This window comes from Peromyscus maniculatus, chromosome 2, assembly GCF_049852395.1.
Source record: "Peromyscus maniculatus bairdii isolate BWxNUB_F1_BW_parent chromosome 2, HU_Pman_BW_mat_3.1, whole genome shotgun sequence".
NCBI lineage: Eukaryota > Metazoa > Chordata > Mammalia > Rodentia > Cricetidae > Peromyscus > Peromyscus maniculatus.
The window spans coordinates 162,143,239-162,158,782 of record NC_134853.1 but is presented as its reverse complement, the minus strand read 5'-3'; positions in this window follow the sequence as shown (position 1 = coordinate 162,158,782).

Below are 15,544 nucleotides of genomic sequence, written 5' to 3'. Positions count from 1 at the left end.
AAACAGTAGACCCATCCAGCTGCAGAACCTACAAACCCCAGCAACACCTGGCCTAGCAAGATGGCTCCAATGGAGCAGTAATGTTCTTACGTTCTGGGTGTAACACACAGCTGTCTAATTGAACTTAAGACCTGCTCAATGGGAGCAAATTCATGCCTGGTACTGTAAACCTAACTGATTACCCGTGGTTACAGAGGTCATAGGTGCTAAAGGAGAAAATACTAATGCTATTTTCCTAAATCAATACAGCCTTTAACTGTGTTCTGAGCATTGATCCATATTCTCACAGATAGATTTTCTTCCAGGGATAAGCCCTCTGATAGATAGGTTGTCTAATCCTAAGTGGTCAACCCTAAATTATACATACAAACAACACTAAATGGACTCTCTAGGTTTGCATACACTAAATAGTACAGTACACACAAATAACACTCAATGGACTCTCTAGGTTTTGAGTATAAATATAACAATAATCATTGTAGAAGACAAGGTCATGAATTTAAAAGGGAACAGGGTGGGGCACAGAATAATTTGGAGAGGAGAGAGGAGACAGAAATGATGTAAATACGGTACTCATGTATGAAAGTAAACAAAACAAACGAAGTCAGGCATAGTAGTGAGCACCTGTAGTGCCAGCAATGTGGGGAGAGGGAGGGGCGGGTGAAAACTAGGGGATTCCTGGGGCTTGTTGGGTACAGGCTGAACAGGCTTCCTTGTCCTGAAATATAAAGAGAATAGTGCTTGAGAAAGATATCCCATGCCAGGAAAGGATGAGAGCTACCACAAGCTAACTCTTGCCTAGAGCCACCAGGAGCTAGAGGAGGCTGGACCATTTCCCTAGAGCCCTTGTTCTGCCCACTCCTGATTGCAGGTGCAAATCCTCCGGAAATGGGAGAGAAAAAGCTCTTGTTGCTTCCACCCACCCAATCTGTTGCCATCTGTCCCAGATGCCCCTGGAAATCAACACCCCTGTGAGTAACCCATCTCAAGGGAGGAAGCTCCCCACTCCTGTCCAGCCCATCCCAGATGGAGAGCAACCCTAACCTCCTCACCTCTGACCTTGAGCCATTCACCTGATGCTTCCAAACAATGGGCTGGCAGGCATTGCACTTCCTTTGTGACAGACAGATGTTAACTATGCTTTACCGGACTGTCATTCCAATTTATTGTTAATGATGGAGGAATCCATGTTGAAAGATATACGGCCTAGAACAATAGGCATAGCCAACCCTGGAATGGGCAGTAGAATTCAGGGCAGACCAAACTGCCAACTTCTATATTTGTCATGACTACTAACCTTAAAACGTATTCCCTGCTCAAAGCTTAATTTGAATGTACGATTCACACTATGAAACATTCTGATGTAAATAAAATCCCAACATCTATTCAACAAGCACTCAATAGATACTGCCTGAGTGTCTCCTGTCAGTAAGGTTAAGAATGGAATGGCATTATTCTGATAAAGTGTAGAACCTGCTGTCCTTTGGGTCTGTGGCTAACAGAGCAAGTTTCTCAAGGATGGTGGCATTCTTCATTCACAAAGCCCCTAGCAGACTAACTTGTAAAAGTGTTTGTTGACTGCCCTGGGCCATGGAGCATACTGCTGAATGTAGATAAGCACCCTGTCAGGCAGACAGACAGGGAAAGAGACCAAGGGTAAACAACTCAAAACCAAGTGGTATTGGCAGGGACCCCCTTCCTCCTGATGGGCCACAATGTGCCCAAGGTCAGCCCAGGAGAGTCTTAGCTCACATAAAACTGCAGGCCTACCAGATCCCTCTTCTTTTTTTTTTTAAGATTTATTTATTTATTATGTATACAGCATGTTTGCCTGCAGGCCAGAAGAGGGCGCCAGATCTTATTACAGATGGTTGTGAGCCACCATGTGGTTGCTGGGAATTGAACTCATGACCTCTGGAGGAGCAGTCAGTGCTCTTTACCGCTGAGCCATCTCTCCAGCCCCCAGATCCCTCTTCTTTGTCTAAGTTGCCCAATCCAAATTAAGAGGGGGAGACCCACCTTATACCAAAAGGCATTTAAAAGACCCAGGCCCTTGGCTTTGGGCTTCTGAATCCCTCATCCACTTGTGGCGAGTCTGTCCATCTATGTGTGCGCTTCCTGACTTTTAATGATTTGTTGCCTTCGGTGCCTAAGGTTCTTCCTGCCTTTTAACGCCTTCATTGGCCGAAAAAAAACAAAGTCAATCAAGACGCCTAGACAGTTAACACAACAATCATCTGTAGAGGTGACTCTGAAAAACCAAGGATTTCCTGGCTGCCTTCCTCGCCTCCTGTTTGGTCCCCTCCTGTCCTCAGACTCCTGTCATTGTCTGGTGCTGGGAGCCTACCCTTAGGAGGCTCCCAATGGATCCTGCTAACGGGAGAGTGAGTAGAGAGAGCATGGAGTCTGGTATGGGCAGACTCGGGTGCCGCTTCTGCACAGGGCATTTCCTGTCAGTGAAATAGAAATACTGTCACAGTCCAGCTCGGAAGACCGCACCTGGAGCAAGTAGACAGTGCTTGTGGCTGCATCCTGCACAGTGTGAATCTATAGGCTGTCATATATATATATATATATATATATGTATATATATATATATATATATATATATATATATATATATATATATATATATATATATATATATATATATATATATCCCCTATAGCTCCTGTCTGCTTGACCTGATGAGATCTGAGCCAGGTGCTTCAGCTCTTAGCCTCTGGCTCTGCTGCCTCTCAGCGCCACTTCCTCAAAGTCCTCTCCTCTGTCACCTCCAGATAAGGTCCCGAGGCATAAACACACTCTGCTGCTTCACGGCTACTGTCACTACTGTGCGCTTGTGACTTTCTGTGTGCTGACTCACGTAATGGCCTTTCCCCAGCTGGGCCATTATGAATTCCCATATTAATTTCCTATGGCTAGCGCAACAAAAAGGCCATTGGAAAACTGGAAACAACAGGATTTTGTCCTTTTACAGCTCCAGAGGCCACAGGTCTGAATTCAAGGTGTGAGCAGGGCTGCCGTCCCGTGGGAGGCCCAGGGGAGACTCTTGTCTGTGACAGTGTCCAGCTGTTGTCGGCGTTCCTTGGCCTACGGCTGTCTTGCTCCACTCTCTGTCTTAAATGGATCTTGTCCTGTTCCCTGTGTGCTTGTCCCCTGTGTAGATGTCCCCAAACTTCCTCCACATCTCCCTTCCTGGAATACAGGTGCCTGCACTTAAACCCCACTCAGATAACCCAGGCTAAGCTCTTCCCCTCAAGAGCCTTAACCTGGAGCTGTGGAAATGACTCAAGAGGTAAAGCGCTTGCCTTGTAATAGTGAGGACCTGAGTTCGATTCCCAGAACCCATGTAAAAAGCTGGGCACAGTGTGGATGTTTGTAATCTGAGCCAAGAACAGAAGCAGAGACAGACAGACTCCCGAAGCTCACTGGCCAGCTAGTTTAGCCTGCTTGGCAAAGTTCCAGGCCAATGAGAAGCCTTGTCTCAACCAAAAAGGACAAAGCCCCCGAGGAATGACACCTGGGTTTGTCTTCTGACAGATGTGCACACTTACACCTACACCGACACACACATGAACACTCATACACATATGTACCATATGTGTATACCCGTACATGCAACCCCCTTTATGAACTTTATCAACCTTATCTTATTTAATTGCCTCTTTTGGCGTAAAAGATGTTGTTCACATCTCCTGGGCATTAGACTACTGAATGCAGGAACTAACTTTATGTCTCATTCTCACCGTATCTAAGGGAAGACAAGGTTCACAGGCACCGAGTTCTAGGGGCCCTGGATCTCTTTGTATGTGAACGTTAGTATTTCTGGGTTTTTGTTTGTTTGTTTCGGTTTTCTGTTAGTATCGCTGAATACCCCAGATTCAGTAGTTAAAAAAGAGCAAAGGTTCATTTGGTCCATGGTCACGGAGTCTAGGAAGTTCATGGGCGTGGTGCCAATATCTTGAGAGGTCTTCTTGCTGCATTGTAACAAGGTGGAGGACAACAGGTTTGGAAACAGAACGAGCATGCCAGTGAGTTTGATTACATGACAAATCCACTCTGGTGATAACTCATCCATCTATTTATGAAGACAGAGTCCACATGACATGTGACTTTCCCAACAGTGCTCTGTTGGGGACCAAGTGGACAGTGAAGGACATTATGTTGTAGTTCGACTGCATCCCGCCTCCCCCCACTCATGTGTTTGAATACTTGGTCCCAGCTGTAGTTCTGGGATGTTTGGGAAGACTGTGGAATCTCCACCAGGAGGAGCCTTGGTGGCTCTTGAGGCTTTACAGCCCACCTCTGCCTCCTGGCCACGTTCTGCTTCCTGAGTTCAAATGCAACCAATCAACCAGCTGTCAGCTCCTGTCACCAGGCCTTCCCTGCCCAGGCCTTCCCTGCCCACTGCCAGGCCTTCCCTGCCCACTGCCAGGCCTTCAATGCTATGATAAATTACATCTTTTGGAAACTGTAAGCCAAAATAAGATCTTTCTTTCTTAAGTTGCTTTTGTCTTGTATAATATTAAGAGAAGCAGCCTCAATATTATACATCCCAGGGGCTCAGGAGAGAGAACTACTAACGGCGAGGACTATTTTCAGGAAATAGAATCTCAGCACACTGAGCTCTATAGTCCACTTGCTTTAATTCCTCTGGCATAACATCCTTTATACACAGCTTCAGTTCTGTTCTCATGTCTAGCTCCTTTCTTGCCCGATTTCTCTCTATATTTATCTACTGTCCCCTCTAGGTTCTATCTTAATTCCTTCATATAGTTCTGTCCCTTCTAGGTTCTCATCTATCTAGTTCTTTCCCCTATCAGCTCCTCTCCCATCTCCTTCTCTCTCATCTGGCTCTTCCTCATCTTGTTCTTCCCCATCTGACTCTTCCTCATCTTCCATCTCGTTCCTCTTGTCCTCTCTTTTAGCCCTTCAATCTAGTTCTTCCCCATCTCAGTTTGTTCCTCTCAAGTTCTTACCCATCTAGTTCTTCCATTCTCTTTTCTCTTCTCCCTCCGTGCCCTGGAAGTCTCGGTATATAAAGGGAAGGTCCGAGCTAAATTGTGTAAAGCTATTACTTAATGTCCACCTCTCCTAGGCAGTGTCTCCTTGTGGAATTTACCATAAGTCAGGAGACTTGCATGTGGGCTGTTATCATTGTTAGTCCTCGGAAGTTGGGCGCCCCCCAGGTAGTGTCTCCTTGTGGAATTTAAGTCAGGAGACTTGCAGGTGGGATGTTATCATTGTTAGTCCTCGGAAGTTGGGCGCCCACCTGGGTGGTGTTTCCTGTAGTCCTTGAAAGTGGCTAAGGGAGATAATCTGATTCCAGAGAAAGCCTTCCTGAGGCTGTTCTCCAAATACCTGGAATGTGTATGTCCAGAGAGTGCTCAGTCTACACTGTTAGTCCTTCTTAGGGGAAAGTCAATTGGGAAAACTATGAAGGCACACATGATTTTCATAACAGAAGACAGCTGATATATAACAAGCCAAGTAACACCAAAAACTCCTTGGGATTTGGCTTCCTCTGGAGGAATTCCATGATCTCTCCAGGTAGTAACTTTGCCATAACCAGCTGAGTTCTTATGATATATTCCTGCAGCCTGCAACACTTTTGTACCTTAACAATAAGAAATTAACTAAGACAGCATAGAAGTTAGATATACAACATATGGAAGCCCCCTTTTCTGCCTCATTGTCTCCATTATCATTTCCCCCAAGGGGTGTGTCTCTGGGAGTTAATTCTACACAGCCAAGCTCACCTGTTGGGGAATATTATCTGAAGGTGGGTCACTTTGTTTATGTTGCATTTGTTTAACTCTGTGCAGCTGTGTTGCTGTGTCTGTGTAAAACACCTGATGGTCTAATAAAGAGCTGAACAGCCACTAGAGAGGCAGGAGAAAGAACAGGCAGGGATGGCAGGCAGAGAGAATTAATGGAGCAATCTGGGAGAAGAAAGCTCAAGAAATGAGAGGAGGAGGACACAAGTGGCCAGCCACCCAGCCACCCAGCCAGCCATGGAGTAAGAGTGAAAGTAAGATTACAGAAGTGAGAAAAGGAAAAAGCCCAGAGGTAAAAGGTAGATGGGTTAATTTAAAGTAAAGAAAAGCTGGCAAGAAACAAGCCAAGCTCAGGCCAGGCATTCATAATTAAGAATAAGCCTCCATGTGTGATTTATTTGGGAGCTGGGTTGTGGCCCCCCAAAAGAGCAAAAACAACCAACAACACTCACCTCTCACTGAACCTTGTAAAGGTCCCCAGACCCTAGGAGAAAAACTCATTCAGAACTACCCATGTCCTAGCAAGAACACAGGGAGTAGGGTTGGTCTCTGCCTAGCCCTCTACATTCAGGAAGCCTTTATGATAAACAAAGACCCTCACTTCATAATAAGAGCACTGGAGTATCAGAGTAGCCCAAGTGCAGCAGTGTATTTTAGACCTGATCCAGTCGGGCATCAGCCTAGAATGGCAGGTGTGCTACCTGAGGTACAGTGCAATCTTTCTAACCCTGGTGGCGTGGTCCTTCCTCCCTGTCTGAACAATCAGGAGGGTACGTACAATCCTCCAGCCATCTAGGTCTCCTCTTTCCCTCTGCTGCTTGCGTTTGTCTTTTTTTCCTCCACAGAAACCAAGCGTGATTCATCTCTACATTTTACATCCTGTTTATTTCAAAGTTTGTTAGATGAGCGCCCTTGCAAGGCAAGCTCAGCGTGGGTGATTTTCTACTCTAAACTCGTGTGTGTGTGTGTGTGTGTGTGTGTGTGTGTGTGTGTGTGTGTGTGTGTGTGAGATATCCTTAGAAGATTTGGGGGGGGGGAGTGGAATAGCTGCAAGAGCAACTGCTAGCAGGGGTCTAGTGTTTTCTGTTCATTTGCAGCTGGACCTAGGTTGGCTGGAGGCACCTTTGAAAGGAGCCGTTAGACATTCCTAACACTTTTCAGAAATGGTGCAGTGTAGGGTACGCTGCTGCGGCTCCTAGATCTTCTGTGCAGCTGGAACTGACAAACAGCTCTGTGATAGATGTGACTGGATTCTGTCAGGCTTGAATCTGTCTTCGTTCCAGCTCCACCCACCTCGCCCCTCCCTCCCCCATGGCTGCCCCAGGTTGTCTGTCAGCCTAACTGCGGTATCCTCTTCACATCTCTCTTGAGGTTTTCACCATCACATCCAACTTTACCCCTAAGCGAGCGGCCTGGAGAGAGGGCTCGGCAGTTAAGAACATGTGCGGCCTCTGCGGGATATCTGAGGTCACCTACATCAACAGCTAACAACCACCTATAATTCCAGCTCTGGGGGATCTGATGCCTCTGGCCTTAGTGGGCACCTGCACTGGTGTGCCCATGTGCACCATGTGTCTGTGCAAATGCATGTGAACACGTGTGTGCACACACAAAAATTACAATTGAAAATCTTTTAACATTGCTAAATAAGAATGAGTAGCCAACGCATACACACATTTCCCCCTTGTTGCATTACCATGGCTCTTGGGGCTTTTCCTCCATGCTCCCGACCTTTGTCTCACCCTCATTTTCCAGACACTCTTGACTCATTAAAAAACTGCATCAGTCTCATTGCATTTGTTTGCCATTTTGGTCTGGAGTCATTTTCTCCTTAAATTGAGAAATACGGGCTCAACCCCCTTTGCAAGGACACATCATGGGTGCCCTGCTTGTGTGTGGGTGTCCTTTCCATTTCTTCTTATCCAAAGGTCCACCCACATGGGAGTGAGGCCAGGTTCATTCAGGGCAGGTAAAGGCAGTGTAATGACTCCACTGTAAATTACAACTTTCTCTCTCTCTCTCTCTCTCTCTCTCTCTCTCTCTCTCTCTCTCTCTCTCTCTCTCTCTCTCTCTCTCTTTCTCTCTCTCTCTCTCTTCTTCCTTCGGTTTAGTTTCTCTGGTTCTTTTGTTTATCTCATGTAGCTCAGACTGGATTCAAACTCTGTGCAACTGAAACTGGCCTTGAAGTTCTCATCCTCCTGCCTCCACCACCCAAGGGCTGGGATTCCATTCAGGCACCACCATGTCCAGCCCCCATCAACTGTTTTTATTCATTATTGTTATTGTTATTGTTATTGTTATTGTTATTATTATTTGTTTCTGCAACAGCTTAATCTTTGGACCAGTTATTCAGCAAAGGAAATGATTTTGTTTTTCTTTTCCTTTTTTTTTTTTTTTCTGAGACAGGGTTTCTCTGTGTAGCTTTGCACCTTTCCTGGAGCTCACTTGGTAGCCCAGGCTGGCCTCGAACTCACAGAGATCCGCCTGGCTCTGCCTCCCGAGTGCTGGGATTAAAGGCGTGCGCACCCAACGCCCAGCTGATTTTGTTTTTCTTACTGCTTCTGTCAGCTGGGGTTCTCCTGTGATGTCAGGTTTTCCCTTATCAATGGGGATATTTAACAATGGTAACTGCATTTCACACGGAACCGGAGGGGTCCCCTTTCATTCATTCCCTATAACTATCAAGTCAGGATTTGGTGTTCTGGCTACCTTTAGTTGATATGATTAATATATTTTTGAACTGCTACTTTTTTCTTCTTATTTCTTATATTTCATGCTGATTATTATAAATCCATTCTGGCCATGGAGGCCAGAAGAGGACATAGGAGCCTGGGAAATACAAATATAAGTGAGACCCCCTGTGGGTACTGGGAATGAAATCTGGGTCTTCTGCAAGAGCAGCAAGTGCTCGGAACCATTAAGCCATCTCTTCAGGCTCCTCCCCCTTTTTTGAGAGAGAGGTGGGGGAATCTCAAGTAACCTAGGTTGGCCTTGAACTTGCTCTATAGTTTAGGACGGTCTTGACCTTCTGATCCTCCTGCCTCTACCTCTTGAATGCTAGTGTTACAGGCATGTGCCACCCTGACCAGTTTTAGTCATTTTTAATGTTCAGACTATTTTGTCTCAGGGCAATGGAAGCCCCACAGTTTGGACTTCTGGTATCATTCCTTTTGTCTTTTTGGTTTTAACCTGACTTTTTAAAAAGATTTATTTATTTTTATTTTATGTATATTTGTATCAGAATGTATGTAAAGTACACTATGTGTATACAGAGCCCACTGAGGCCAGAGTGGGTGTTGGATTCTTCCAGAACTGGAGTTACAGACAGATGTAAGCTGCCTTGGGGGTGCTAGTAACAGAACCCGGGGAAGCAGCAAGTGCTCTTATCACTGAGTCATCTTTCCAGCTTCGACACCCTGGCTTTTCGATACAAGAAGCAGCCCCCGAAAAACTCAAAGTATCCTGTCTTCAATTTAGCCTACACCATCTCTCTAGGTGCTCTGGTCTGCTTGGGCAAAAATATTATATTTTCTGCCACTGAGTCCTTATTACTTCTATAGACTGACTAGTTTTCAAATAACGAAAGGCCTCAAAACCTCATGATAACTTTTCCTCTTCAAACCTAACATCTGACCTGAGGTCCGACTATGTCATTCAATGTGCTACATTTGTATGGCTTTTCCGTGACACCAAATAATTCTTCTTCTACTTCTCCTTCTCCTCCTCCTTCTTTTTGAGACAGTATTTCTTTGTGTAGCCCTGCCTATCCTGGAACTCACTCTGCAGACCAGGCTGGCCTCGAACTCACAGAGATCTGCCTGGCTCTGCCTCCCAAGTGCTGGGATTAAAGGCATGTGCGGTGGCTAGCTGACACTAAATTCTTGATTTCTAACTATAATTTTAATTGCTGAAATGATTTTGAACCTGCTCTATGTTCACAGTGACTGCAAACATCAGCTTTGCTACTAATAAAAAGACTGCTGGAGGAAGTTTACATTTTCTTTGGGGTTCTCTTTTGGCCCTGGAATGCATTCCACTAATGATGGGCACTCTAAAGGCTGGATCTGAAAGTAACTTGAAGTAAAATCTTTCATCTTAACAGTACACCATCAATTTGATACATAATTTAGTACTTGTTTCAACTTTTTTTCAGTTTTTAGGCGATGCTTTCTTCTCTCCCTTTTGACTTACTCTGAAAATTTTGAATGTATAAAATATTTAAGCAATTCCAAAGTTAAAGCTTTTCAGCAAGACACATTCAGAAATATCTTATTTCCTTCTTCTGGTCCTTCCTCTGGCCTATCTTTCTTGTTGGCTTTCAAAAATGTGAGAAAACATTTCTGTATACACATGTGTGCATCCATGTTCTTTTTCCTTCAGTTTTTGTTTTGCTTTGCTTTTTGAGACAGTTTCTCTGTGTAGCCTTGGCTGTCCTGGAATTCCCAATGTAGACCAGGCTGGCCTTGAACTCAGATATCTTCCTACCTCTCCCTCCCGAATGCTGGGATTAAAGGCATGTGCTACCACATCTGGCTTCTTTTCCCCTCTGTATGCTATATCATACATAAATCTTGTGGGTGAAAGTTTCTTCTGTGGAAACTTTCATTGTTACATTGGCTAACACTCCCACTGATTTCACACAGAAAGGAGGTCAGCCTGGGATGGTTTTAAGACCTGGATCTCTCTTGGAAGGACACCAAAACAAGGAGGCATTTCTAGGAACTGACTTAGCAGGGGTGGGGGCCAATCACAAACACCCAGCCAGCTGATTGGTTACACAGCTCAGAACCTCCCATCAGACCACTCCCAAGGCAGGCAACCATCCAGCTGTGTAGTCAGGTAAACAGCAGCTCACTGTTCACACTGCTGCACTGGGCTCCCTGAACCATTTCTCTGCCAGCTGCCCTTTGCTCAAAGAATTTGTGTCAAATGTATTTCATCTACAGTGTTGCTCTTAATATCTTATGTGCACATATGTATTCCACATTTCCCTTTGAGTCTCTGTCATGTGGCACTTTCATATATCAGTCAACCGTTACTCTATTGATGGATGTTAGGTTGTCACCACTATCTTATTCTTATAAATGTTGTAGTAAATAACTTAATATGTCATTTTGACTGTGTGTGTGAACACACACACACACACACACACACACACACACACACACCACTAGGAAGTAGACCTCAGAACAGTGTTGCTGAGTTAAAGAATAAACACAGCTGAGATTCTGTTAGATGTTGCTGAATTCTCCTTCATAGACCTCATCATATTCTGTATTTCTACTGTATCAGTCAGGGTTCTCTAAAGGACCAGAACTGATAAGAACGAATATATTATTGGCTTACAGGATGCAGACCCAGTAGTCCAACAATTGCTGTGTCACACTGGAGAAACCACCAGAGCCTGGCTCAGAAAATATTATGTTCCAGGACAGCCAAGGCTACACAGAGAAACCCTGCCTCAAGAAACAAAAAGAAAGCCGGGCGGTGGTGGCGCATGCCTTTAATCCCAGCACTTGGGAGGCAGAGGCAGGCGGATCTCTGTGAGTTCAAGGCCAGCCTGGTCTACAGAGTGAGATCCAGGAAAGGTGCAAAGCTACACAGAGAAACCCTGTCTTGAAAAACCAAAAAAAGGAAAAAGAAAAAGGAAAAAAAATTATCATGATTTGCAATGCAGAAGCAGTAAAAACGATGGTGGGTTCAACTATGAAAGAATAACAACAGAGTTACTTGAATGACATTGGTACTATTAAAAAGCACACACAGTAAATAGACAAACTGGGAAAAACGTTTGGTGTGTTACAAAGAATATTAACAAGAACAAATTAAAAAAGAAAGTTACAGATCACAGAAAATCAAGGCAAAATTTTTTTCCAGTACGGGGGACAGATTCCAGAGCTCTCTGCAATTTAGAAAAGCATTCTTCCACCAAGGGAATCCTGACCTAGCAACAGATCTTCCTTCCTTTTTTCCTCCCTTCCATTCCTTCTTTTCAACAAGATCTCACCGTGCAGCTCTGCCTGCCTCTAACTCCCAAGTGCTGGGAGTAAAGGTGTGCACCACCACAGCTAGAACAAATGATCCTTAAAGACACAAAGGTTCTCCAACTCACTCACAGTAGAAGAAAAGAAACCGACGCTGAGATGCGATTTTTCCCTTCCTGCACTGACCAAACTCTGTAGATGAGTCTGTGGAAGAAACAAGGACATCCATCATTAGTGAGGGTGAGGCTGGCTGGCTCCACCCACTTCTCTGGTCCTTGCAAGGCAAGCCTAAAGCTCACAGTCCTAGTCAGAGCTAAGTGACCAAGAACTGCACTAACCCACCAGATCCGGAGTGCCAGTGCCCTCCGCTGCGGCAGGCACGTTTTACTTAGTTTTCTTGTTTCTGTTTAGTGTGGAAAAGGCTGTTTAAGTGCTCTGTTGTACAGCAGAATTTTAAAGGAGCTGTATCCTTTTTTTTTTTTTTTTTTTTTTTTTTCAGCTTTCTCAAGCCCTACGTGGAAATTTGGGCCCCATGTTGGAAGATCAAAATGTAGTTGATTATTTATTCTTTTTGGGGCCAGCTCCCAAATAAATACATGGAGATTTATTCTCACATATGAATGCCTAACCTTAGTGTGGCTTGTTTCTAGCCAGTTTTTCTAACTAAAATTATCCCGTTTCTCTTTAACTATGTTTTGCCTCTGGGCTTTTTACCTTTCTTTATTCTATATATCTTTTTTTCCTTCTTACTCCATGGCTGGCTGTGTGGCTGGATGGTGTCCTCCTTTCCTTCTCCTTTTCTTGCTCCACCCTCTTCTCTTGAGCCTAGATTTCTCCTGCTATTTATTCTTTCTGCCTGGCAGCCTCACCTATCTCTCTCTCCTGCCTAGATATTGGTTGTTCAGCTCTTTATTAGACCAATCAGGTATTCTAGACAGGCAAAATAACAGAGCTTTACAAAAACAAACAAATGCAACAAAAAAGAATGCAACACATCTTTGCATCATTAAACAAATATTCCATAGCATAAACAAATGTAACACATCTTAAACTAATATTTCACAACAAACACCCACACACACACAAACACACTGGAATATTATTGCCTTACTTAGGGTTTCCATTTCTCTAAAAGCAACTTGGGGAGAAAAGGATTTATTTTGGCTTACAACATCTAGATCACAATCCGTCACTGAGGGAAATCAGAGCAGGAACTCAAGGCAGGAACCTGGAGGCAGGAACTGGTGCAGAGGCCATGGAGGAACACTGCTTACTAGCTTGCTTCCTGTGGCATTCTCAGCCTGCTTTCTTATACACCTCAGCACCACCTGCCCAGGGGTGGCACTCCCTACAGTAGTCTGGACCATCCACATCAATCACTAAATGTGGGGCTGGAGAGATAGCTCAGTGGTTGAGAGCACTTGGCTGTCCTTCCAGAGGTCCTGAGTTCAATTCCCAGCAACCACATGGTGGCTCACAACCATCTGTAATGAGATCTGGTGCCCTCTTCTGGCATGCATGCAGAACACTGTATACATAATAAATAAATAAATCTTTAAAAAAGAAAAAGGAAAAGAAAATGCCCCCACTGGCTTGCCTACAAGTCAATTTTATGGGAACAATTTGTTTCAGTAAGGGTTTTATTGCTGTGAAGAAACGCCATGACCACAGCAACTCTTATAAAGGGAAACATTTAATTGGGGCTGGCTTACAGCTTCAGAGGTTACTATACCATGTGTGTGTAGTGTCTGAGGAAACCAGAGGGTGGTGCTAAATGCCCTGGAAGTAGAGTTACAAACAGTTGTAAACCATCATATTGGGTGCTCAGAATCGAATTGGGATTCTTTGGGAGAGCAGCCTGTAATCTTAACTGCTGAACCATCTCTCCAGCCTCTGTGATTTAAATGGCTGTAAAGAAGACATTCTCAGCTTGTAGAAATGATTAATGTTTGAAGAGACAGAATGCTTATTACCCTAATTTGATCATTACTCATTGTCAACATTTATGGAATTACCATAATGTACCCATAATGATGTATGACTATTACATCTCAGTAAAAAAGAAAAGAAAGAAAGAAGAATGCTAATTTAAAATAAAATTTAAGTGACTAATAAGATAGCTCAGCAAGTAAAACATTTCTGTGCAAACCTGACAACTGGATCCCTGGAGCCCACGTAGCACAAGGAGAGACTGACTTCTGCAAGTTGTCATTGGACTTCCACATTCACACTATGGACTGGCAACCTTCCCTGCAAAATAATGAAATAAATAAATAAATAACATTTAGATCTTAGGTTAGAGGTAACCTTAATGGACTGTGTAGTAGACGGATTTTTTTCCTTTCCAATTGTCTGAGATTGATTGTGCATTTGAATCTGTTGACATGATTGATGTCCTGGTTATTGGATGCTCTCAGCTAAGGTAAAACAATTTCCATTTCAAATATTCAGCATCTTGTGACCAATAGGCTAGGAATTGAGAACATTCTGAAAATTATATGGCAGTATTATAGGAAACCATTGTTACCTCCTTGCAGCCCTATCATTTAGAGTTCCACAACTCCATTCCTCACACTGATGTCTTGGTATCTGTACTATGCACAGTGACATCTGGGAGAAAAAGTCCCTATCAGCTGGGCTGATAGGATGATGCTCTCCCTCGTTTTCTGCGTCATCTCATTTCCCAGACAGAGGGAGCAGGAGAATCCAGCACCTGCTGCTGTCAAACAGAGGTGGTGGCGTGCTGCGGGGTGGCCTTTCTCTACGCTGTGAATATGTGTTGCTTTATGATGACAACAACGTAATAAAATGAAACTTGATATGTGGAAATTTCCAAAGTCTTTGAAAATATCTGTGTGTTTATCGTGACCAACAAACGATCCTTTCCTTTTAGTCACAAAATTAGTATTCCTTTCCCTTTTTTAATTTATTCAAAGTGATCAGCAGAGAGACTGGAGAGATGTCTCAACAGTGATGAGCACTTACTACTCTTGTAGAAGACCCAGGTTTGGTTCCCAACGTCCGCATGGCAGCTCACAACCATCTGTAATTTCAGTTCCGGGGGACTCATGCCCCTTTCAGGGCCCCCCCCCAAAGCACCAAGTACACATATGGTGCACAGACATAGATGCAGGCACAGCACTAATATGCATACAAATAAATAAATCTAAAAAGAAGGAGCCAGGAGATGGCAACATTTTCCTCCCAGAAATGCTGAAAGGCTCACAATACTGCACATTTCCAGACACGATTTCCATGGTTTCTGGAGAATGTCTGAGTATCACCATGACTCAAAAAAAAAAAAAAAAGCAGCTGATCAAGGGCCAGTGAGATGGCTGGGTGGGTAAAAGCCCTAATGGCAAGCCTGAGGACCTAAGTCTGATTCCCTGGGCCCCACACGGTAGAAGGGGTGAACTGACTGACTGGTACTAGTTGTCCTCTGACCCCCACACAAATCAAGTTATAAGGAGCATTAGCAGTGGGGTAGAAAGACAAACCTCATGTACACAAAAAAAGTGCAAGGAAAAGAATAATACTAAAGAAAAGAAATAATATGAAATATACAGACAGCAGACAGATTCTACAACACCACAAGTCAGTTCTTTAAAATGAATTATGTTGAAAACTCTCTGGGATTTAAGACGAAGTCTCCTTTTTTAAAAAATGATTTATTTATTTATTTTTATCCATATGATTATGTGTGTGCACCATGTACAGGCAGTGCCAACAGAGTCCAGAAGAGGGGGTTCAGGTCTCCTGGAACTGTAGTTGCATATGGTC